General features: G+C 37.7%; 1 protein-coding gene across 5 annotated transcripts in view; it reads right to left on the reverse strand.

Annotated features, from left to right (window-relative positions):
- The window catches only part of LOC126759822 (ELAV-like protein 2), an 86,828-nt gene that overhangs the window by 35,396 nt on the left and 27,510 nt on the right, over window positions 1-23,922 (reverse strand). The window lies entirely within an intron of this gene.

Consider the following 23,922-nt stretch of genomic DNA (forward strand, 5'->3'; position numbering starts at 1 on the left):
TTTATGAAAAACACCTTGGGCAAGATTTCATAACGATATCTCCTAAACTGAGCTAGTCCCTCAATTAATCCTTGATATACTTATATGTAGAAAGACACAGGACAGATGATCAATGATATACTATATATATAATTTATAGGGTGTTGCAAACTTCGTGGCAAACGCAATACACTCTGTTCAGCGTATAAAAATTGTATTTTCAAAATTTTTGATCAGCCTTAAGTCCCCAAGAGTAAACTGTTAACTGCGAAAGTCTGTGAACGAACAGACTCTGTCGCTCTTTGACTAACATGCGCTCTCAGACCACACTGTATCTATCTCTCTATATGTAAATATCTTTCACTCTCCACACAGTTATGTATTTTCTTATAAAGAGTATATATTATTCAAGCGGCGCACCCAAAACTAACCCTCAATTAGATGTCGTGCCAGTGAGCGCCTGAAACGCAGCTTGTATGCCATTACATGGGATTACAAGGACTCAACGACAGCTAGCGGCGACTGCAAAGCGTGCCTGGATGTAACTATATAGTATGTAAAGACACACAAATGGCTACTTATGTGTGTATAGAGTATGGCTGTGAGCTTCGGTTGCAGGCAGCAACCGGCAAAGCCAACTTAAACCGGCTGCAGAGCACAGCAGGAGCTGCGAAGAAGACAGTAACGCAAAGGGACATAAAAGACATTAGGATTGATGTAACAAAGTGGGCAAACCGGATGCGGAACCAGCAAAACCAAAGGCGTAAGGGGTGGAGGACAACTGGAGCTTATAGACTACACGACAGCAGAGTGATAGAAAGGATGAGAAGAAAACGGACTGTCTAGAGTAAGGGGGTTCCAGCTCAGCGAGAGCAGCGCGGCAGAGCGCAGCAAGCGTGTACGCGAGGTGTGTGGCGAGTTTTTGTGGCAGTAGCTGCAAAGAAGTGCTCTATAGTGGGGTCTAGTGTGGTCAGCAAAAGCTGCAAGCAGTAAAGCAGCGCAGCCGTCTTAGCTGATGGACCGCAGCAGCGGACGAGCATCAAGCGCACTGGCCGAACTTTCAACGGAAACAATGGAGCAAAGTGCCAGCGAAAGCACGCTGCGGTCGGCAGTTCAGAGCGAAGATTAATCGTAGCTGCTATGATTGCTGTTGCACATTGCCGTATGCTGTTGTGCGGCTGCTACTGCCACCGACAAGCACTGGGCCTTCTTCGGTGGCTGCGCTCGACTGCATTCTATGCTTCATAAGCCAGCTGCGCTTGGCTGACTGTCACTGGCACAACCGAATACGCTTGAATAATTTCGTCCAATGGATTTTCAAGTGTTTGCCACAAATGCTGGTAATGCGTATGCCGTGCAACAACAGCCACAACAACAATGTATATACCGAAATGCAAAAAACTTTGGATACCAACACAATAGCGTCAGCAAGGATATCTCAGCGCTTTGTAATTACAAACAGCCGAACGCCCCACTTTGCACCAAACCTCCCTTCACCCTTTAAATTTTCTAAAATTCTCTTCAACCGTCATCTTTGTATGGCTTTAGAGCCATAGCTCAAATTTCCACACTACCGGCAATGCGCACATCAAAGGCGTCCAGCATTCGCGGAATTGCAACCTCATTTCCTTTGTCCATCACGCACACGGACCCACATCCCTTCAAGCTACAAAGTTGTATGCCCCTTTCTTCGCACTATTTTCGTTATTAGTGCCTTGGGTGCCGTTATTGAGGTAAAAAGTGCAAAACTGCAACAAAAATTGCAGCAACAACCACGAAGCGCAAAGTTTTCGTTTAAAAAATGAATGAGTGCTGAAAATATTGATTCATTGTGTAGCGAAAAAGTGATGTATGATTGAAGTCATGTGGTGTTGGTGGAGTTAAAAAGTTCACCGTGCGCCGAAAAACGAAGGGAGCGGCAAAGTTTCGACATGATTTTATTAATAGTTGCGAATATTTGCGAGTAAGCGCATAAAGAGGCACTTTAAAAGGCACAAGTCATTCACTTTTGGTCTACTTTTGGGCGCAATCGAGGGGATTTTGCATGAATTTGAGCAATTGGTTGTGGTTTTTAGGGTTTTAATATTGAATGCGTTCAAAATAAATAGAAACAGAAAATAAATAAGCTTCCCATACAAGAACTTGATTTAGATAGCTCAATTTGTACAACAGCTATACGCTATAGTGGTCCGATCTGAACAATTTATTCGGAGATTGTACCGCTACCTTGGACAATAATCTTGGCCAAATTTGGTGTGAGTGGTGATTACCCAGATGTTGCTTTACAAGAAGTGGTGTGTTTCGATGCCACCACGCCTTTTTGGAGGGCCGGGAAGAAGTCGCTGATGAAGACCGGAATAATGAGCAAATCCAAAATGAAAACGATGCTCATTGTCTTTTTTGACATCAAAGGCATCGTCCACCATGAATTTATTCCTCCTGCGCAAACCGTCAACGCCTAGTTTTACATGGAAGTCCTCTAAAGACTTAAACGAAGGGTCAATCGGGTCCGACAAGACATCGCAGCCGATTGGAAGTTGCACCAGGCCAACGCCGCGGCTCACACCGCCTTTCTTGTGAACAGCTACCTAATCAAGTCGGGTATCTCAACTCTTCCGCAGCCCCCCTACAGCCTAGATGCGGCCCTCCAGGACAGAAGGAGCCTATTTAGAAGAATTGTAACGATTGGTTCAATAAACTTTTATTAAATCGAGTCAGTCCTATTACTTTGCGGACAAACCCTGTACATGCACATATAATTTATAATCCCCCAAGTTTCTTAAAAAAATATAAAAATATAAGGAAAATAATATTCCAGGCTTGAAAAATTTGAATTGAGTTAAGAAATAAAAAATTTCTTAAATCAAAAAAAAATATTTAAAAAATCAAAAATAATAATAATTAAACATAACGAATTATACTGACAAAACCCAAATCATCAGTAATCCGTTTACCACATTTTTATGGCACTAGTCTTCTTTTACTCTCTCCCTACTTCAAATTCAAATTTTATACAATTTTCTCTTCGCGCTTTGAAACTTCAAACGCTGACACATTAATGCATATGATTTTTTATCAGCGAAAATGATTACATTTCACGCCACACAGTGCTAGCGGAGCGCCAGCGCGGAAGAATTGCATAAATGTTTGCAAAATATTCGCCGGTGTTGCACATGACAACTGATTACAAATGACAGTGACAGCATGTGGGCAGTTGTGACAGCTTCATTAGCATTTAATGTCAAACAGGAAGCCAGCTGTGAGAGACCGAAAGAGAGAGCGAGATAGGAAAGGCGAACAGTTAAGCCGCGAATTTTAATGGGATTAGCCTTTCGGCAGCGCCATCAACCGTCTCGAAATATTATCAAAGTAATATGTAAGCTTTGGAAAATATCAAATTACCTGCTGCACGTTTGGCCGCTTAAATGAAGATGAGGAAAACAAGTCTGGAAAACTCGTTCCTCAGCCTAATCATAATATATGCTAGAACAACCCTTTGCTACGGCAGCTTGGATGGGCTAGTAAATTTTCTTCAATTCTTCAGCGCATTCTTTTTTGTTTGTTGTCATGAAAATGCCGCCATATGTCTTCATTAGTGCGGCAGCGCAACATTTTCACTGTCATGCATGACAAATGTCAAAATAATTTTTTTATGAAAACTTTTGATTGTGTGAAAAAGCTGGATTTATTTCGCATTGGGGAGCAGTAAAAATGTAAATTAGGGAAAGCAAATGGTCGCTCGTACTCTTGGTTGCTTCGAAACTAGTTTCGCTGGCGGTGAAATGACCTAGGCCGTTGTTACTGCAGTTGAGCCGATCATAACACGACTAGCTTTCAGCACGGTAAACAATGAGCATGTTAGACAACCGCAGGCTTAGAGAAATGGTTATATTATTGAATGTGGAAAATCTGTTTAATTCTAGAAGCTCAGACTTTTAGTTAAAAGTAAGCTGAATTAAATGTTAGAGCAACAAAGATGAAGAAAGATTGAAATAAACGAAACAAAATATGGATCTCAGATGAGTTGAAACTTAGGACGGTATATCTTGTTAACCAGCGGAAAACAAGCACGAGCATTAGAGGTTAGGAAAAGCCTATACATTTCTAGTAATCTGAAGTAGATGAGCTTGTGAAAGAACTCTATCGAAAGTCTAATTTTTTCAGCTCTTTATTACCAGTCTGAAACAATTGTGCAAGGTCCATAGTTGGCTTAATATGTGTTAACGGCGTAGATGACGCGTGTTCTTCAACAAAAGTACGTCGCCTCGAGAAAACTGTGTCTTATAACTATGACTGACATCCTCAAAGAAAAGATATATATTTTAGCAAATATTCCATAAATATTTAATACTTGTATGACAGAGATCGTCTATTTTCGGTGCTTTATCATTTGTTAGTGCTTTGTAGATAACTTTTTCGCAAAACAACCCTGACAATGGTGACACACCCCTCTTTTTGAGACACTTTGTGCATAACGTAAATACTCACTGATATTTAGCAATGTAAATGACAAGTAAATATTCGTGAAAGTAGGGATGTATAATTTTTGGCTTTATAAGTAAATAGCTAAAAAATATGTATGCGTTTTTGGTTTTGTTCTGTAAGGTGACAGACATTGAATGATCTGTTTGATTCCGAACATAACAGTTTTTTTACTGCTAAAGTTGCCAAGGTTTATTAGTCATGTTTTATGTATCATTTGGGATACTGAAAACTGGATATTTATCCTAAAATTTTTTAACTAAATTTTCCAGTTCCGAAATTTCGGAATTCATTTAAAATTTACGCCGAAATGTTGTTTTTACAGTCAAATATGGAGAAAAAGTATTGAAATTTGTTACAATGAAAGTTTTTAAAGTTTTGAAGATTTCCAGTCCCGAAATTTCGGGATTAATTTAAAACTTACGCATAACAAAAAGAAAAAAAGTATTGAAAATTGTTACAATGAAAATTTTTAAAGTTTTTAATTTTTTGAGGTTTTCCAGTCCCGAAATTTTGGGATTCATTTAAAATTTACGCCAAAATATTTTTTTATAGTCAAATATAAGGCAAAGTATTGAAAATTGTTGCAATGAAAATTTTTAGTAACGAAATTTCAGGACTTTTGTAAATAACTACCGATTTACTTAAAAATTGTATTAAAAATTTTAATGTGAGTTGTTTTAGAAAATTTTAAAAACAAAAATGCGAGATATTTTACAGTCCCGAAATTTCGGGATCACTTTAAAAATTACCCCAAAATATTTTTTTTTAATTAAATATGCAGAAAAAGTATTGAAAATTGATTCAGTGAAAATTTCTAATGCCGAAATTTTGGGACTTTTGGAAATAACACCCGAATTACTTCAAAAATTTTATTAAAAAAATTTAAAACTTTAATGTGTGTTGAAAATAAAACTGTGAGAAATGTTCCAGTCCCGAAATTTCGGGATTGATTTCAAATTTCCCGTGGAATATTTTTTTAAGTAAAATAGTAAATGAATAATAAAACTTATTTAATTTCAGTACCGAAATTTCGGTACTTTTTCAAATAAATCCCGACTTTTCAGCACAGTTGTATACATGTACTACAAAAAATTAAACTGTTTTATACACAGTGTAATAAATTGTTTGCGTTCATTTTAATCGGCTTTGCAGAAAACGTCCTTGCTGTTGCTGCGTAAGAACAAAACGAACAAAAATCGGAATACAACAACAAGCGATGAAAAGCAGTTGCCTACACAGCCTACACATAGGCGCTTAAGTTACTAAATTACCTTGCATGGCCTAACATGGCAAATGCTATCTATCTTGCACACTTTTGCGCATTTTCCCCTTGCACTTCGCGAAAATGCACCACAATAATAACAATAGCAACAACATAGCTGCAACGTGCCATATTTACAGCGAAATTTATGACCGTAACGACTTATTGACAACGACTTATGCTTAGTTCTTTTATGTGTCGGCTTACCTATGCACTGTTGCTGCTATATGTGTTGTTGTTGGTGATTTTTGCGCTGCGGCAGAGTTCATTGAACCCGCTCGCGCGGATATAGCGGTATTTTTGTGTGATTTTTTTTTTTGGGGTTTTTGATTTTCCGCGCAAGACACTTGGCTCACATGTGACTGTTTACATATATAGAAGTGTGTATGTGCGTGCGGCATGCAACAAAATGCAGTTAATTAAGTGCGCAACCGGCAAAGCGAAAACAACAACAACAGCGGAGATAAACAAAACATTTTTTTTTAACTTTTTGTGACTTTTACCCTAAAATTCCCGAATGCAGTGTGAAATAAAATGACATCTGACAGTCGCTAGGCGGTTGAATATGTATGTATGTGTGTGCATGTGCGTGTGCGTGTGTGACTTGCATGCATTCGTGGTGTGGCAAAAACAAAAGGCAAAACAACAGCATGGAAGTGACATAGTATGTGTGTGCCGCAGGCAGGCGTACCAGTAACAAAAACAATCACAGCAACCACAACAACAACAACAAAGGAAAAGTCGCACAATAGACAGTTTAGTCGCGTGGCGCCTCCTTTCTGTTGTTGCCACTGCAGCATTCAAGTGTCAATGGTCTGTTTTCATCATATGTTTTTGTATTATTTTTTTATAATTTTTTATTTTTTCCTTATTTTTACTTTTATTTTACTAGTGAATGACAGCAGATGACAACATGTGATTTTTGCTCTAAATTTTAGAAAACGTTAAGACTTCTATTGCAATTTTTCTCTAACTAAAATTTGTAATTTTTTTACCAGCGCTCAAATGGTTCTATTCTTTTTCATACCCGTGACTGTTAAAACCCTCAGCGCTGTCATTCTTCGAAGCCGCAAGCATTTTGTCACACCCCCTTATCGTTTGACGTGCCTTTGTTGCTGGAAAGCGGTGAAAAAAATATCGCCGAAGGGTTATTTGAAAAATGGGCACTCATTAATTGCAGCAGCAACAGACCACGCCCGAACAAATGTAGGTAAGCTTTCCAAGAATGCGGAAAAAAGAAAACGAAAATTAGGGCAATGCAAACAAACAATCAAAAATTCGGTGCACATGCCCATAAATTGTTACTTTTATGAAAATAAACGAAGGCACTTCAGAAAAAAATCACAACCGCAAGTCAGCTGGGTTACGCCTCCTTCAAACTGCTTGAAGTGTCTCCGTCCCACGGCCTGGCGAACTACTGGACTATATAGCATACATCATTAATAATAACAAAAAAAAAAAACAAAACAGTGGTTTTGTTCCTCACTTAAACCCGTCAAAACTAGTCTTCTTTGTCTACCGTGTCCGCGTCTTACGTTCATTCATAAGACTATAACTTGCGTTTTCGTACGCTTTCGTATCACTCAAGTGACTGGTGAGTGTTTGCGGATCCGTTCCATATCAATCACCTCAACTAAGCCATTTCTTGATCCATTTACCATATCTAATGGCTTTAATGTTCCATATGCATATATAAACATCCATCTAGTCACCAAATTGAACCAAAGTTCTAATTCCATATTCACTCTTTCGATCACTTATTACGGCTCAGTCTGTCTATCACTTTATTATCCACTCCTGCCGTATTTGTTCTCAATCTTCGCAGCATTTAATGTCCATCCCACATATCTCTGTCATATTCTTTACCATCCAGGTGAGAGCATGTGTTTTCAACATATAATTACGGTCCCTGATAATGTTAAGCCTCGGTCTGACAATATTTTTTATACTTTCCGAGTGAGAGTATCTCATTCCAGCGTGAGGTTGTCGTCCCTGGTAATGTTAATAGGTTTTAACATTGGTCGATTCATTTATAAGATCGTTAGCACTTCGGCTTTATTGCTTTCTTACAGATTTCGTTAGTCGCAATATGTATGCACTTTGTCCTTATTCCTTCCATCTCTAAAAAGAATAACTTTTCTTTCCCTCCTGCTTCCTTTTTAATTTCCGTCCATTTTCTTCATCAGTATTTTAGTTCTTTTATTCCACTGTTTCCACTAATTTTACCAATTTCGATCTCCTGTTCATATCAGATAAACCCCAAAAGACCCATAGTATACAAATAATTAGATATAGTGATGCAGATCGCATAAAGCAACGGACATAATTTGGTTATTTCTTGACAGATTACGTGAGACGGAAGATAACTGGCAGACGCAGCTCAAGTTTCTTCCCATAACTTTCAAAAATCAAAAAGTCTGATAAAATATTGGAACAACTCTTTCGAATTTGAATTTTGAATTTTGAGGGAATGCTGCCCAGTTGACACTTTTTGCCTGTTCCGGTTACGCAGACCCGACTATCGTGAGAACGCCAGAGATTAGAGATCGAGTAGCTCGTTATGATTCACCTTTTTAAAACAAACTTGAAGAGACGGCAGGTGTAAATCCGTAGCACCTTTCATTGCTAAGCTCTCCATCGTACCTGATGGAACACAAGCCAGAGTTCAGAGTTTTAAGTTCACAAACTTGTAGGAATTAGGGTAAGTTTCGTTTGGCTTACTTTAAGCTGCATCGGCTGAAAGAGACCTAAGTAATATGTGGAATTCTATCGGAGCTTCAGGTTCCGAGCAATAAAAAGGCTTAAAAGAACACAACTGATTTAGACCTGTCTAAAAGTAAAGCTTTACGATAACATTAAATTAGCTATTACAAAAAAGGCATTAAAGGTAATTATATTGTTGGATAACAAAAACTTTGAACTCGTAAAGTATATGTACATAAAAAATAGAGGCAACAATCAGAGATTGAAAGAATTATTATTCCTTCTTCTTCTTCTTTACTGGCAGCCCGCTAGTCGTTTCGTCTTTTCGCAAGGTGCCACCCATTGTAGATTCCAAACGAAAGCAGGTCCTTCCCAACCGGGTCTTTTCAACGGAGTGGAGGTCATCCACTCCCTGATTGAGAGAATTATTACGGCAAAGGTATTTAAGCCTTAGTACGTGGACAAACTACTTCACGCGTATAATATTTAGGAGTTCGAAACAAAAATAACTAAAACCACAGTAATAATGTTGATTAATTACGCGTAGGCTGCAAATAACTCCCAGACACACACACTGCGCGGCGTTGGGAAGAAGACGAATGAAAAGCAAAGGGCAAATTTCATATCAAAATATGTAATAAACGCAATCGAACACGTATTATAGCTACGTTAGTTACGTGTGTGTTGCACGCACACGCAACCGAAGAATTTTTGCCCACCTCTTCCTTATCTGTTTAAAGCGATCGCAATGACACCTTTCTTTCGACGCACACACGCGTGTTTGTCATTTGTCTTATCCTTAGCATGTGTTGTCCAGTGCGCTAACTGATTATGATTACATTGACATGGAAGAGCATAGGGGGTGTGTGTCCATGCAGTGCCTCAAATATTGTTATAGTAAATGCGACGGTATATGAGCCGCACGCGCAAGTAATCGAGATAAGCGCCGTCAGTTGGGAAAATGCAGACACATACTACTATGGTTTATGGCGTGCGTGTGATTGTTGGAGCAGTTGGTGGCCGATCAACAAGGAAAAGTAGAGGTCAATGAACAGCAGAGTGAGTTTTAAAGTGTCGCTTAGTCAAAACCGACAGTGCTTATGTAATTTGAAACGCAAAAAGTGCCGACGAAACGAATTTGAAACTCGAAAGACGTGGCCAGATGGCCTACAAAGGTGCTCTTTACAAAAACAGACCGCATTATGACATTCTACTTGATAATTACTGAATTGTGGCTTATAATCCCAGCAACTCCAAGCTTCCACGCAAGACGCAAGAAATGGTACAGAGCTCAGCATAAGTGGATCGGAAAGTAAGTTTTATAGAAAGAATATCACAGCAGCTGATAGAGAGCTCAAGTACTACACACCATTACTCATCTTAGCAGCTTGGCACTCCTGCACTAACGGAGTACCGGATCTAAATTCAGCGGTTATATCTTTTGATATTAAAGACAGATAGTTCGAACGACTAGCGGTTGATCTCTTGAAACGAACTCAAAACCTCTGCTGTTCAGTCTTACTATGAACGCAGACATCATCTCACTCAGTGGTCAGTTTCCAGACTTTGAAATTGTTGAGGCTGGACCCAACTACATCAACTCGTAAAGAGTTTACATTCTTTTATAAGCACTTTTCAAGGCTTTCAGTTGTCTAATCACACCCTCTAACTTAGTATCTCGCTTTACAGAACAGATCCTCATCCTCGCCTCATGTATCCTCATAAACATTTGCGGTAGGTCCTACAGTAGTCCAAGATAACAAGAACGCTGTATTTATTCATTTTCCAAGATTTATTCACGATTTCTGCATGCCCTCAGTTATAGCTTTGGGAAGCTGCGAAATAATTAACGAAACACCATGTTTTATTCCTTTAAGCCACTTAGTGGAATGAAGTAGAGTTCACTTCGCTTTTCCACAACTTCTCCCGTCACATCTCGGTTCAATTCCGGCCGCTTATTTGCACATCGCTACCACCACAGCAGCTGTGCGCAATCACTAACCTCATTTGCGCTTGGAAATATGTGTCGAATTGGCAAATTTCGAATGCGGACACATGTGCGCCCACTTATTCCACGACTCTAGACATCTAGCTCGTACGCAAAAGAGTGCGGTACAACGGACACGCGGCCAAGCTGCAAAACTACGTGTTCCCAATTCGCACAAACATTTTTCTGCAGCAACGGCACAGCGCTCCCATTAATGCATATGTCGCGGAGGAAGGGAAAAAACTCGCTGAACTAGTTTGCCGCAGAAAGATGGTAATTTGACTAACACTGCAACGCATGAACTGGCTGATTGCTCTCCCAGCGGATATAGAGTATGTGTCACATATATTAATATTAATTATTTGGTACACGCTTCACTGGGGCAGACTATGTTGGATTAAGCATTCATGCCACAGTTTTAATATTCCTAAAGAGCGTGAGCTTAGAACTAGTAAAATTCATATAGAAAGGATCGTCTCTTTCGGGGTCTTTATATAAGCCGATGGAGAAAATATTGGTTGGAGATGCCTCCGCTTTGGCTGGATAAAAGCTCTGATACCGACCATTAAAAGTTCTCTGATCGCCATTCACTTGGGAGTGGGCAGAAACGTTTATTTCACATATGGTACAAGCAGCTCACGACTTCCGGTCCTAGACCAAGTATCCTCTGGGTAGCCTAAGAACATCCGTTTGATGTCGAGCTAAAGTGAGAAGGCGAAACATTCCCTCCATAGGCTGTGCGCTGGGTTTGACCCGCCACGAAAAAAACTCCCCCATTGAAAAAATTTAAACAACCTCGGATGAGAGACCCCCTTTTGATGACGACCATGGCAAACGAATTAAAGATTTGAGGCATGAACCTGCAATGTCCGATCCCTTAATTGGGAAGGTGCCGCTGCTCAGCTGTTTGATGTCCAAGTTAGAGTGAAGGCAGACATCATCACCGTCCAAGAAATGCGATGAACGGGACACGGACTGAGGGCTAAATCTTGCTTGGCGTATGAGATATACGACGACATTGACATTGTTCAGCGAATTAAAAGACAGCAGCTACGTCCTGTCATCGAATGGCCGAATGGACGAAAACACTCCAGCTCTGTTCGAAGCAGCACCCGCCGGGGTAAGCAGAGGAAGAGAAAGACCTCCACTCGGTTGGAATCTCCAGTTGGCGCCACCTTGCGAAAAAAAGAAACGACTGGCGCGCTGAGCCGAGTTAACAGGCTATACTCTCTCTCTCTCTCAACTCTCCACTGTAAAACTTCGGACTTTTAGAAAATGTAATCCTTATGAAGTTAGTTAACCTTTTAAGACATTTCGCATTCGGTAAGTTAAGTAAGTAATATTGCCTTATTTTTTCTGTTCCCCACATTCTTCACTTTGTTGATTTTGATTTTTCCGCCAGCACTTTATGCGTGGCACGTAGTTCTTGCTCAGTAAAAGTTTTGTCAGCCTCTTTTTAGTGCGTGCCACTTTTCCACGGAAAAGTGTTCAACATCCCTGCTGTCGCGTGTCTTTGTATGCAGAAGAAAAAACGCGTGTTAATCAAGTTGTGGTGCCGCTGCTTTTTTCCGAGCGCTTACCGCTTAGTTTTCATCTTGCGTCCTGCACGTACTCTGGTTTCCTTATTTGCCTGCTTTTGCCTGCATCTAATGAGATTTCAACTTTTTTGGTTTCGGTTTTTGTGCTGATGCTGTATTAACTGGAAAGCGGCTCATATTCTTCCTTAGACCGGCATGTGTAGCTGTCAACCCCGCGAGTCTTCAACCACAGTTGGTGGCTACCTTGTTATCCTAGCACACACTTCATGTTTCGCTGCCTAGAAATAATACATGCCACATATAGATGTATAAAGTTACGCGTACAAAATAGGAAATGCTTGGATAGCTAACAAGATGGCCGCGTTTCTAAAACAGCTGACTCGTCTATTTCATTTTCCTTGATTTACTGCAGCTCTTCATGCCCATTCATTAATCTAGCCACGCGTTAATGCGTGCCATAATTTTTTTTTGTTCACCTCCCCCTCTGCAGTAATCATTCATGCGCTGTAACCTTCTCTGGATTCACAGCTTTGTTCAGTTCCAACAGCTTTCATTCATGCACCGGCTTCAGGCTTTCATTATTTGCGCGTTGCCTGGGTTCGTCTGCAACCACCACCAAACTTTCGCCACCTTCAGCCCTCACTGCCGACCAGCTCGAACTTGTCGCTCGCTCTGTTACCTCTGCAGGCAGTTTCGTGAAAAGTGCGTACGACATACTAACGTAGCTCGTTCTAAACGAACGACACCCCATCCCTCAGCTATCGTATCCACACGTGGTACCTTGGTGTCTGCTGACGGTTTTCCGTGACAAGCTGTGCCTCAAGCGGCAAAAAGAAAAACAGCAAACACACGTTTGCATTTGAATAAGTTTTCTTTGTTCATCGGTTTCTTCATCTTCTTCCCGCCCTCCTTCGATCTTCATCGAACCACAATCTTCTATGCCTTCGCACAATTCTATTTTCTTTAATTTGTATATGATTAAATGAGAAAAGTTTTTGGGAAATCACTAAGCAAAGCATTGACGCTAATGAGAGCTGTTCTTACAGTGCAAAACGTCTTGTAGACTCAGCCACGCAATTATATTTATCTAAATGTGTGCTTCTAACTAACTTCGACGCTGACTTTCGAACTTTATTAAGTGTCCAAGCAAACCGCTTTTGCAACTTTTCAAAACTAAACTTAACATTGGAGAAGTTGAGGAATTTCAGGCAGAGACATCAAGTGTCGAAAGCAAACAAAGCTCGTAACAATGGTTGACATTGTGGAATAGATGTGAAGAACTGCGAACAAGAGAGAAAAGGAAGGAATGTTAAGAGCTGAGAGAGAGAGAGATACAGAGACGGATTCTTTGCTTTTGCTTTGGCCCTACATTCATGGGTCGGTCTGAACCAAGAACACAAAACTTCGCCAGTTACTTCAATCATTTGTCCCGCCCGTTACATGTACGTTCCATGTGCAGGCAGGTTCCTTTGCACTAACGTACTCTCATTCGACGCGTGGGCACCCTTGCTTCCGATGTCCACCTCGGTCTTGGTCTCGAATCAAAGGAGATTTTCGCAGGAGCGTCGTCTACCATTCGTACGATTTGTACTTGTTTTATATTTAGAGCTCATACAGTCCGTTGTACTTTCTTCTTTAGTACTCATGGTTCACTCGGACGGCTTCAAAGATCTTGCAAAACCCAGATCTCTTGAATGATCCAAGTGCTTTTTGATCCCGGAGAGAGAGAGAGAGAGTGTGAGAAATTAACAAGTCGTATACTCAGTCCCAGAGCTCAAAGACAGTAAGAAAGATAGTTCAAAATATTTTTGCATTATCGACCTTCGAAGGAACACAATAAAGGGTTCAGGAGCTCACGGTTTTAATGCAACAAAAAACATACATTTAATCAGTTTCCGAACTGCATCAGAGTTATAGATTATGTAACTAATGTAATCACCGACATGCTTAAGACTCTAAAGTACCGATTTCGAGTTTTTATATAGCGATGGGCTTAACACAGTTCTCTAAACATCTTAGATCTTTTGACATGCATCGAATCGACCCAGCGGTAAATCAGCAACAAAAATACTGTCATCGGGTCATTATTTATGATCTTTAGCACCCGAAATCAAGTGTTTTATCTACGCATTATGTGTAACTCGCCCCAAGGGTTCCAAAAAACTAGACTACTCGAGCGCTAAAAAGCAATACCTGAGAACCATGAACTTTTATAGAGCACATGAAATGCAAACAAGTTAAAGAGCCGGCAACCGACGAGGCCAGTTTAAGTTATCCTATCAGAACCGTAGAATGCTCAAAACTGACTTTTGTAACAACGGTGAAGCTCAATATAGGCAAAACGGAAGGAAACTACGCCAGTAAAAAGTATTTCGCGAATAGTACTTGTCTCTGAGGCTTTATTTCTTTGACCAAAATTAATTTGGAACGATCCTGCACGTAGACATGGTTGCCTTAAAAATCAGAATCCGGAATCGGATTAGTATTCGAACATTTTTTTAGTTCTGAAAAGTCTCTGAAGCCTTTGAACGCCAAAAAAGGATCTAAACATCTAGCATTCGGAAGATCTAACCTAACTTATGCCCCAGAAGTATAATGCTGTGACAAAGAGGGCGCAAAATTAAATAATCCCAAAATAAATAGACAAAAATCTGACAGCACACTAATGATTCTAATTGGATGCGAAATTGTGAAAATGTAACTTTGCAACTAACTCGAAGCACTCCTAAGCAAGTAAGAGTTTAATGAACGCTAAAAGCGCAATTAAAACGCCATTAGAATGCCACAGCTGTCATTTGTGCAACAAACAACTCATTGACACACATATTGCAGCATGCACACATATCAGATAGCGGTGCAGGGCACTGGCGAGAGCAACATACACATATTTAAATAAGTTTTTTTTTAAGAGTGGATTGCTAGCGCTGCAATGCGCACACTAATGAGCGTGATGTCAGTGCCAAAGGCTTTTTGTTAAATACAAATTATTAAAAAGTAACAAAAAGTCAGAATAAATGAAATAACAAAGGGCTGAAGAGAATTGGAAAGTGGAGAACGATTAAGCGGATAACAACAGCATATAACATACATAAATTAAGGCTAGCACGTTGCTTTAAGTGTACATCATAGCATACATCTAGGCGTTAACATTATGTATGCGAGTATTTGCATTTAAATAGGTATGACACAATATTATATTGCTTGCTTTGGGTGAACTAAGATTACTTGCTCTGCGATACATTTGGAAATGCGCTGATTAATGCTATACCAAATGTTAAGAGTTACCAGGAAGAGCAAAAATATACATTTGTATACTATATACATATATTTTTTATATACATACATTATTTATTTTACATATATGTATATATGTACATATATACACGCTCATGCAATTATATTTCTGAGTAGTTCTATTTAAACGCATCCACCACCCTTCGGTGTCAAACTCAAGCTTCCATTAGAAAATGTTGACAAATGTATCCCAAGACTCACCACGCCTACCACAGATGCTTTATTTAAATTTTCTTTTTTATTTCTACTTTTGATGTTATTGTTGTTATATTTTTTAAAGAAAAAAAGCATATCCTCGAAATTTTTTCATATATTTATTTTTCTTTGTAATGAACTTTAATGAACAAAATATGTACCTACCATTTTAATTTTTTTAGAGGCATTATTCCATTTGTAAATTACAATTTTTCATTATTTTTTTTACTCAATTTTTATTGAATTTTTTGATGCAAGATCAGCGCTATATATTTCCCAATTTTTTTGCCGAGTCATCAACGATGTGTGTGATCTAGCGTTGTACTGATGGAAGACGACGCGCTTTTTTAATTTAATTTTATATGTTGTTGACACTAAAATGTCGATCAATTGTTCGACTAGGCTAATAATTTATATAACAAACACTCAGCATAACCTATTTGGCTTTGGCTTTGGGACCATTTGTTGAGCTTCACCACGTTTGGACCATGATCGTTTTCACAAATTGTTGTCGTATTTGATCCACTTTTCGTCTCCTGTTACCATTCGCTTCAGCAATGATTCGATTTCATTTCTTTCCAGTAAAGAATAGCAGATGTTATATCGGTGCATTAAATTTTTCACAGACAATTTATTTTTGTTCAAATCTACATTTTTTTTGTGATTAAATGAAGCTTAAAATTTTCCAACACTTGTTTCATTATTGATTAGTATATTTCCCAACGACATCGCAAAATATTTTTCGACAACAATTAAAATAATTATTTTCATTTTTCAACATTGTGAAGTTTTTCAGCCCCTGTTTGACGTTTTGCAGCTTAAGGGACTTTTCAGGCTTTGATGCTCGCAAGTGTATAAAATGTTCGATTGCACCCGAACCTAGCCCCTCCTTACTTTTTAAGATTTTTTTTTCATTTTCTCCATACCCTCGGAAATTTATATATTATTTTTCTATAATATTAATTTTTTTAATTTAGATTTAATTTTTATAATTTTTTTTTAATTTTTATTGAATTTTTTAAATTTATATTATTTTTTTTAATTTATGTAAATTTTTTTTATTTAATTTTATATGTTTTTATTCGATAAAAATAATTTATATATTTATTATAGTTTTTTTTTTTAATTTTTTACGAACATAATTTTTTTTATGCTGAAAATTAATTAAATTTTAATGGAACATTTATTTTTGTTCAAATTACATATTCACAATTTTCCATTGTTTCATTATTGATTAGTTATTTCCCCCTTCGCAAGTATTTTTCGACAACAAAGCATTCAACATTGTGAAGTTTTTCAGCGTTAGAGCGATTCCTTCGAGCTTCCTGAGTGCAGCAGTGCACATCCTGCAGCCATTTATGCCGCATCCTTTTTTGCTTAAGAATTTTCCGGGCATCAAAAGCTGAAGCGGCTTGTTTATGCTATTTATGTGTGTTTAACTTTATTCTCTTTTGAGTGTGTTTACGTGAGTGTATGTATGTGTGTGGCGTGCTTGCACTTTAGCCTGCATTCCGGAAAATTATCGCTGTCACCTCATTTTTTGCTCCGTTTTTATATTTTCCCGGTTTATAACTACTCCACAACAGCAACAACAAAGAGGTATGCAGTAGATAAACATTTGTTGCATAGTTGTTGCTGTTGTATGTGTATCTATGTACGCTAATGTTTACACGCCCTCATGTACCCCAATGAACTCGGTTCCTGCGAAATCCCGCTTGTTTATTTACCTCCTGTAGGATATTGAACTCGACTTTTCCCAACACGCACACACACACACACACACACTTGGAAGCATAAATATGTACATACTACATATGTATGTACGTATATGTATATAAATATTTCATGCGCTATGCTCAACTCCGCTCCAACATTAAAGCTTTTCAGTGCAACAAGGCCCCAGCCCGGCTCTGCCGAAACCGGTTTAGCAAGCTGCATTCGAGGAAATAAGGTTGCACGCTTTTGCCAGCATTATTCAATACACCGTTATTTATCTTTGCAACTTTGCGACCTGCACGCTCTCCCGCGCGCCCACTCTCTCTCTCGTTTTGCTCATTTACCCCACACATCCGCCCTCGTTTGTCACTGTGTATACCGGCCGGTCGACCGGGGTTTGCTTTGGCGTCTCTCGTAAATTGCGATTTTATGCGAGTTTTGTTGCTTTCCCGCGCCAAAGCGCTCATTTTGGGGTTGGGGCGTTGCTCCAACACGGTTAGAACAGATACACAATGTCATAAATGCAAAAACAACAAGCAAAAAAAATAATAGCCAGTGGAGCGTTCTTCCTGTTCCGCAACGGTTAGATTGCGCAATATTGTAATTAGAGAGCAATTCTATGTTGTTTTTGTAGTTTTCGCTCACTCTCTCGCTGTGGTGGTTGCGAAAAGCATATGCTTTAGTTAAGTCGTGAAATGCATAACATCAGAGAGCAAGACTCCCCGAAGTAATAAGCTGTGGTAGGAGAGCAAGAACAGAAATGAGAGCAAGAGAAAAAATGAGAGCAACAGCAAACATGAAATCAGCAGAAATTTCGAGAGTGCGAAGAGTTTAGTAAAGCAACAGAGAGAATCCCAAAAAACGCTGTATGTGAAAGCAGGACCACTGCAGGGTTGAATAAATTACGGTAACAAACACAAAACAACAACGGAGAAAGGAAATATTTTGAGAAAGCTTGATTGAAAGTTGATCTCAACATCAGACCATGGAAATATGTATTTTGCGATATATACTATACATAAATATTTTTCAGTTAGAGAGTACAAGTTATGGAAAATCTAACACAGAACTACTTTACGCGCTCTTTCTCGCTCTCAGTGCAAAATAAAAGCAATCTCATAACAGCAGAGTAGCGAGTATGGCGTCTTACATTTGTATGCACTTCTCTTTCTTGCAAATATTGCTATAGCTATCTCATTTATCAAGCGACTTTGGAATTTTTTATTTCAATGAAACTATTTTTCTCACTGGCAGTATTTTACCCACCCGCTATATTAACGCTCATATAAGTTGGCCTGATTTCTGTCATTTCCTTTAGGGAGCAAACGCCTTTAATTACAGCCGGGATGCTGAATAATGTATAAAATGAAAAGTTTTTGCTCTCCGAACTTTAAATTGAGGTTAAGAGTTAGGCGCAAGTAAATTTATAAGTCAATTCACTGGCTTAGCCTGTTTTAATTTCTTGAGAAAGCTTTATCATCATAAAAAGAATATAGACCTGAGTAATAAAGCTAAGAATGTTAGATGACGTTAGAAAAATGGAACTTCAGTTAAAAAAAGTTTTATAGCTAATAATCCATCACTTCGAAAGCGAGGAAGTAAGCGCTTAGTCTTAATATAATACAATAGTTATCTAGAGAAAATATATACACATTATAAGTATATATTTTGGTGACAAAACAACAAATTATTAGCATATAAATAATGCATTTTCCGTTTAAGGCTGCAATCAGTATGATTACCTCTTCGATTCAGACTCATGAGCGCTTCGGTAAAATAGCTTTAGCACGCACTGTAGTTGGCGTAGTTGACAGCTTCTGCAGCAATTAGTTTTGGTGCTCAATTCTGTGCTCTCTCATAAGTTTGAAATCAATCTCGCATTATTTACCGAAGCTTTGAGTCTGCTGAGCTGAGCAGCGACTTTTCCAAGCAGAAATTTTGAAAAAAGCAGCACAGCGGCACACCCAAAAATTGTCACACATTTCTCGCTTGGGAATATAGACTTATATGTACCTAGTATAGCATATTGGTATGAAAAATATATGAAATGGAGCTAGCGGTGTGAATGTATATTGTATAGGTAAGTGGATATGTATTGAAAGCGAAGTAGAGACTATTTTTTGTTTTTAAACCTATAAATAATAAATTATGTCAGAATTTGTTGGAATATTACTCAAAACTAATCAAGTTAATAATTTGAAGTAAACAATTTATTGAATTTTCAGATTCTTTTAAATCAAAAGTTTTGAATTTATATCTGTACATTTGATAGATCACTACAGCATATAGCTGTCATACGGACTACTGTTCAGATCGGACTACTATAGTATTTTAATACATTATGCAGCTGTCATACGAACTGACTGGCCAAACACAAGTCTTTGTATGGAAAACTTTTTCATTTGACAAGATATTTTCACAAAACTTGATATGGAGTATTATCTAAGCCCGCGCTACAATCCGCAAAGAAATTGTTCAGATCGGTCTACTATTTAGCTCCCATAGGACTACCATTTTATGCTATAAAAGCCTGTGGAAAGTATTACAGATAGTATTATTAGGTTTTTACTTGTTTAATATTTATTTTTTGATATTTGTTTTTTATTATTTTTGTAAACACATTTATCATTATTTTTGAATTAAAATTTACCCAATATTATAAGGTAGTCGGAAAAGTCTTTTCGTATTTTGTCAATAGATGTCGTTGCAGTGGTATATCTCCAGTACTACCAATCACATTGTGTCATACCATATATTGTTGGAAAGGTAAGATTTTAAGCTTTATTTAAACAGAAAAATACCGATTAAGCTCGGGAAGTTGAAAAAAGTTAGAGCTGTTCTAATAGTTTGAAATTTGGGTATAAAAAGCCACCAATGAAATTTGTGAAGTTTACGGTCGAACGATTGATTCTACATTTTACTGTGAACAACTGATGAGATTAAAGCAAGCAATCGAAAAAACCGCCAAAACTGATCAACAAAAATTTATTTCAATTTTTTTTATATAAAACTTTTAAATTTAAATTTATATTTTAAATGTTAAAATTAGGCATTTGTTATTTTTTAATTTTCATTTTAAATTTACACTTAATTTAATAAAGTCTTTTTTTTTTAATATTTAAATTTTTGATCAGATATTTTAGAATAATTTCTTAGTATTTTCCGCACCTTTAAGCTGCGTACAGAAAGAATTTTCATTTCACTTTTTACTTATTAACCTCCAAAAGTCCACACTTCACTCGCATTAAAGCACAATACCGAGGCACTCCCGCCCTTAACAACTTAACAATAAAACAATAAAAACAAAAAATATACAAAAATATACACACAAAATATACAAGCCACCCACACTTGCCACACCAACACAAGCGCACACACACACACGGATGTGCATTCTCCAAAACTTAATTAATGCAGCACAAGTGCACTTAAAAGCCTCGCTGACAGCCCATTTTTGCAATAACTCTTTGAAAAGCCAGCGAGAAAAAAGCAAACTTTTCGAGATAGAAATAAAAATGATGCATTCAAGCCGAAAATGGGGGTTGTCCAAAAATGTCCGTTGCAATTTGTTGTGCCGTTTTTGTTTGTCAATGTAAAAAGTTGAAATTCTTGTGTATTTTTTTTGTTTTTTTGGAAAAATATGCTGCAAAAAATTCAAAAAATTTCGAGTGCTTTTATGCGCGCATTTCGAGCATTTCAGGTTTTCTATTTTTCGGACAAATGTTAATTGAAATGGACGACTGGTCAGTGGTGAAGCCGCAGCAGCACAAGCACTGACGGCGGTTTGAGGCCGCAGTGGTGTGAGGCACCCAGTTGTTTTTGTTTGACTGTTGCAGCGCTCGAGTAACGACTGGTGCTGCAGACCACCCAGCCGCCCACTCGACCTACGTTGGACAAACAGATTGCATTTTAATCAAGCCACTGTATGTGTATGCGCAAGGATTAAGTGCGGAGTAGGAGGAGGAGGGAGTGGGAGCACAGAGCGCACAAAAACACGAAATGGGCCTGTCAGCGGCACCGGTCGCAAATAACACGGTTAAAGCCGCTTGTAAAGGCGCGGTGGAGCTTATGCAAACATAACTACAATAAAACGATTATTGTCCAACAAGTTTGGGGGGTGTGCATTCGCGCGGTGTAGTGTGTATGCTGTGTGGAATTATATATGGTAAATTTTTTTGAACGGTCACTTGACGCTTGTTGTCTGATTCCATGTATTTTTGTAGTGTCACAAGCGTACAGTTGTTTTATTGTTTTGTTTTTATCTGAAAAGTTGTTTGAGCAAAACATTTGAAGAGCCTAAGTAAGTTCACATTTTTTATTAACCGCTTCATCTTCAGTATGTAACTTTCAAATGTAAAAGACTTACTACATAACCGATGAACTAGTTACTCAACTACTCTCAATTGTTCCCAAAGAGACAGATGCGACAGTGTTACAAAACGTTCTCTAACCTCGAATTAAGTCTGGTTTTAAAGGTGTTGAAACAGAATGCAGCATGCCGAGAATTTTCCACAATCCTAACACTCATAAGATACAAGTTCACTATAACTATAGGGTAAACCCCAAAATAAAGAGATCGCTATAACACTTTCACAGTTAGTTCAAAGAAATGTGGAATTATATCGAGATATATCTAACGAGATATCCCATGAGGCAAAGTACCACTAGCGGCCGAGGACTTACGAAGTTTTTCTCAACAGATCTCTCATCAAAACACATTAGTTTGTGAATCTCCTCCGTTCAAGCAAGTCTTCCACTCAACTTTTTCCTCACATTACTTTGTTCATTGCGACTTTTCTTTTTTAATTTCTCTCAATTTTTTATTTGTATTTTTTAATTTGTTTACTGCTCGTGTCGTACAGTTATTTTTGAGCAGAAATTATGCGACTTTCTGCTGCTTTGTCTCTGTTACTTTTGTTGTACAGAATTGGCTGTTGATTGTTTTTTTACCGTTATTTGTATTTATGTCGTTATTTTTACTTCATTCTTTCTGTTTTTCAACTGTAATTTCTTGTTTTTGTTGTCTTAATATATACTAATGAATGTTGTTAATAATTCACAAATTGTTTTCGGTCGTTTGAGCATTGAAGTATTTTATTTGTTATTCTCATACGCTCTGACCCTTTAGTGAGGACACTTTTAGTGTAGGGTATTGAGAGTTTTGTGACCGCTTGTTTGATTCATAGACCACAAAAGGATATGAAATTAATTGGGAGTTATCTCAGGGCGTTTGTATTTTAAAAATTGCTTTGGGGGGTTCACATGGAAGGGGTACAATGTCTGAGGTATGCGTTCCAAAGGGATTAAAGTGGTGTTCATGGAGTGTGGTTCTCTGCGAATAAAGTTCATTTATTTTATTTGTTCATTATTTTTACCTGAAAGAAATGAAGTGCCACTTAGAAGGCCTTTACTTGGTCAGACCATCGCAAAAATTTAAAACGTAGCCTAATCTTTACATCCAATAACATAACCTCCAAAAACCACAAAATTTCTGTCTTCAATCTAGTTCTGAGTATACATTCGCTGTAACTCTTAGTCAACATCAATTACAACTCCGTTATGTGACTACCATTTCGTTACATTAATTTTAATTTCATTTTTACAATCTTCCTAGACTTGCAGTCACTCAACACACTCACTCACCAAAGAGCACACATAACGAGTCGAAGAAACTAAAATGGCTGCCTTAATTTATTGTTGTAGGCCATTAAGAGTTAATGGAGCAATAGGAAAATATTTAGTTTTGTCAGAAGTTTGCCATTCACGCATACACTCAAAGAGAGAGAAAGGAGTACATTGTTACATTTATTTGCCAACCCAGCAGTTAAGAAAACATTTGAAAGGCAGAAGAACCACGAAGGAAAATAATAAATTGTTTAACAGCAGAAGGGTAGTCCAAAGCAATTGTTGTTTTATGTGTCCTTAGATAAACTTTTGGAAGATACCGTATGAGCGCTACAGAAAAGTGTATATACTGAAAAGATTTATGCGAAAATAAAAAAGAGAGTTAAGCAACTCAATTGGCCATAAAAAAATGTTGTATTTTTAGTACAAAGTTACAAGGAATTATAGCTAAATGTCATATTAAATATATTAAAGTTTTCTTTACCAGAAAATATCTCGCGAAAAAATCAGAGAAATTTAGTCATAACATGAGTTTTTAGAAGCTTTTTTAAAAGCACAAATTTCTTAAAAGCTTTAGAAAATTAACTTCCAGAAAGGAGTCTGCGTTCAGAGAAATGTTAACTCATAATATAATGAGTGTTTTGAAGCTTTTTTAAAAGCACAAAGCTTTAGAAATTTCACTTTCAAAAACGAATTGCCTCACAGTAAAACGATTGAATAATATACAAATTCCACAAAGAATAAAGCTTTTATGCGAAGCTTTTGGCATGATTTTTCATTGAACGAAAAAATGTAATTCATACTCTTATACAGTCAAAGGAATAATGCAAAATTGTATACAAATTTTAAAAATGGCAAGAACGCTTTTAAGAGCTTTTGCATAAAAACACGCGGAAAAGCTCAGTAAAGTGTTACAAATACTAGATTCAAAATGAATAGTTCACAGTATGTTTTCAAAAACAATTTTACTCACAGTATTGGAATTGAAATATATACAACTTCTACAACAATAGAGAGCTTTTATGCACAGCCTTTGGCGTGCTTATGCATTAAATCAAAAAGTATAGCTCAAACTACAAACGAAGATAAAAGATGATGTGAAACTTGATCCCGTTATACAAAAATAGAAAAAGGTTATT

This window comes from Bactrocera neohumeralis, chromosome 5 (assembly GCF_024586455.1).
Source record: "Bactrocera neohumeralis isolate Rockhampton chromosome 5, APGP_CSIRO_Bneo_wtdbg2-racon-allhic-juicebox.fasta_v2, whole genome shotgun sequence".
Taxonomy (NCBI): domain Eukaryota; kingdom Metazoa; phylum Arthropoda; class Insecta; order Diptera; family Tephritidae; genus Bactrocera; species Bactrocera neohumeralis.